The following is a 2610-nucleotide window of genomic DNA, read 5'->3' as shown; positions in this document are numbered from 1 at the left end:
CCCCCCCCCCCCCATGCATCCTTATGCAGCAATAAGACAGTAACAGATTAACGCAGCACCAAATACACTGACGCCTGCATGGAAGATAAACGGATTCATAAAACTGCACAAAGGTGACACCGATCTTGTTTCTGTTGTACCTTGTTGCTGCTTGTTTTGTCATGATGCACGGTGCGGTGCGTTCATGGACCACGGCTGCTTTGGATGTAGGTCCTCGAACGGTTCGCCCCCCTCCTGCGCGCCGCTTCCCGTGTTAGGAGAGAAGAAACGCGCCTGGCAGCTTCCTGGGCTCCATCTGACGCCGGAGCGACGCGTTCAACTTCAGCTGATGGCCTCAGACGCACGGAGGAAAATAAAAAAAAAGGAGATAGAGAGAGACAGAGACTGATGGACCAGCGTTGGAGCGCGTGCGTTATTATCAGGCAGACAGACAGGCGGTGAGGCTGAGCCGGACTCTGCTTCCTTCTTCACCACGCACGATGCGCAGAGGCTGTGCTGAGCGTGTGAGGTACAGGCTACACAAGGACCGACTGTCTGGACCACCCCCGACCCCTCCCCCTTTCCACCTGCCTTTCTTTCTCTCTATCACACACACACACACACACACACACGCACACATGCACACGCAGAGCTAGAGAGTCGCGCACAAACCCTCTCATCGCCCTCATCCAAAGAAGCAAATGAGCTGCTGTCACTCAGCCCATGCGTGTTCACCCTGATTCAGTTCTTTGATTGTGCAAACATCTGATCTGCATAATTCATATTTGGAACTTTCTTCTTCTTTTTTTTAATTTTATTTTAAATTTGCCATGCATACAGTTGTTTGCAGTATGTTACACCACATTTAGCTCATTTATCTGAGGATACTTGTCCAGATGCACCATGGTCCAAAAATATATTTTCAGATGTTAGTCTGAACTTGTTGCGTCGGTATTATCACCGCAGGTTTTTGGAGATCCTGCAAAGACCTGTGTCTGAAGTGTGTGTATGAATGAATATATCCATCAGCTTTACATACTTCTTACTTTTCGGAGCGTGGGGGTCACTGGTGCTGATATCCAGCAGGCACTGTGTGAGAGGTGGGGGACACCCTGGACAGGTCTCCAGTCCATCACTGGGACACATAGAGACAAACAAGACAAACAACCATTCAGTCTCTCACTCACACATAGAGACAATTTAGAGTTACCAATCTGTCTAACATGCAAGTTTTTGGTCCATGGGTGGGGTCCCTGCCAGGATTTGAACTGGGGCGACCTGCTTGCTGAGAGGCAGCAGCTCTACCAACTGCGCCACCGTACTGCCTATATGTATATATATATACAGTGCCTTGAGAAAGTGTTCGGCCCCCTTGAACTTTTCAACCTTTTGCCACATTTCAGGCTTCAAACATAAAGATATAAAATTTTATTTTTTGTGAAGAATCAACAACAAGTGGGACACAATCGTGAAGTGGAATGAAATTTATTGGATGTGTCAAACTTTTTTAACAAATAAAAAACTGAAAAGTGGAGCGTGCAATATTATTCGCCCCCCCTGCGTTAATACTTTGTAGCTCCGCCTTTTGCTGCAGTTCCAGCTGCAAGTCTCTTGGGGTTTGTCTCTATCAGTTTTGAACATGGAGAGACTGAAATTCTGCCCATTCTTCCTGCAAAACAGCTGGAGCTCAGTGAGGTTGGATGGAGAGCGTTTGTGAACAGCAGTCTTCAGCTCTTTCCACAGATTCTCGATTGGATTCAGGTCTGGACTTTGACTTGTCCGTTCCAACACCTGGATACGTTTATTTGTGAACCATTCCATTGTAGATGTGTCTTTATGTTTTGGATCGTTGTCTTGTTGGGAGATAAATCTCCATCCCAGTCTCAGGTCTCTTGCAGACTCAAACAGGTTTTCTTCCAGAATGGTCCTGTATTTGGCCCCATCCATCTTACCATCAATTCTGACCATCTTCCCTGTCCCTGCTGATAAAAAGCAGGCCCAAACCATGATGCTGCCACCACCATGTTTGACAGTGGGGATGGTGTGTTCAGGGTGATGAGCTGTGTTGCTTTTACACCAAACATATCGTTTTGCATTGTGGCCAAACAGTTGGATTTTGGTTTCATGTGACCAGAGCACCTTCTTCCACATGTTTGGTGTGTTTCCCAGGTGCTTGTGACAAACTTTAAACAACACTTTTTTATGGATATCTTTAAGAAATGGCTTTCTTCTTGCCACTCTTCCATAAAGGCCAGATTTGTGCAGTGTACGACTGATTGTTGTCCTATGGACAGACTCTCCCACCTCAGCTGTAGATCTCTGCAGTTCATCCAGAGTGATCATGGGCCTCTTGGCTGCATCTCTGATCAGTCTTCTCCTTGTTCCAGATGAAAGTTTAGAGGGACGGCCGGGTCTTGGTAGATTTGCAGTGGTCTCATACTCCTTCCATTTCAATATGATTGCTTGCACAGTGCTCCTTGGGATGTTTAAAGCTTGGGAAATATTTCTGTATCCAAATCCTACTTTAAACTTCTCCACAACAATATCTTGGACCAGCCTGGTGTGTTTCTTGGTCTTCATGATGCTCTCTGCACTTTGAACAGAACCCTGAGACTATCAGAGAGCAGGTGC

The 2610-nt window shown here is 46.5% G+C and overlaps 1 protein-coding gene across 1 annotated transcript in view; it reads right to left on the bottom strand.

The window, feature by feature from the left end:
* The window catches only part of chst1 (carbohydrate (keratan sulfate Gal-6) sulfotransferase 1), a 3194-nt gene extending 2883 nt beyond the window's left edge, over window positions 1-311 (bottom strand). Inside the window, exon 1 of the mRNA XM_037697695.1 lies at window positions 141-311. The gene's annotated coding sequence lies outside the window, so the exon portion shown is untranslated. The remainder of the gene's footprint in view (window positions 1-140) is intronic.
* Window positions 312-2610: the final 2299 nt, after the last annotated feature.

This window comes from Nematolebias whitei, chromosome 2 (assembly GCF_014905685.2).
Source record: "Nematolebias whitei isolate Nwh7 chromosome 2, NemWhi1, whole genome shotgun sequence".
Classification (NCBI taxonomy): domain Eukaryota; kingdom Metazoa; phylum Chordata; class Actinopteri; order Cyprinodontiformes; family Rivulidae; genus Nematolebias; species Nematolebias whitei.
The sequence above is the reverse complement of the archived record's forward strand: the minus strand, read 5'-3'. Positions and strand labels throughout refer to the sequence as shown.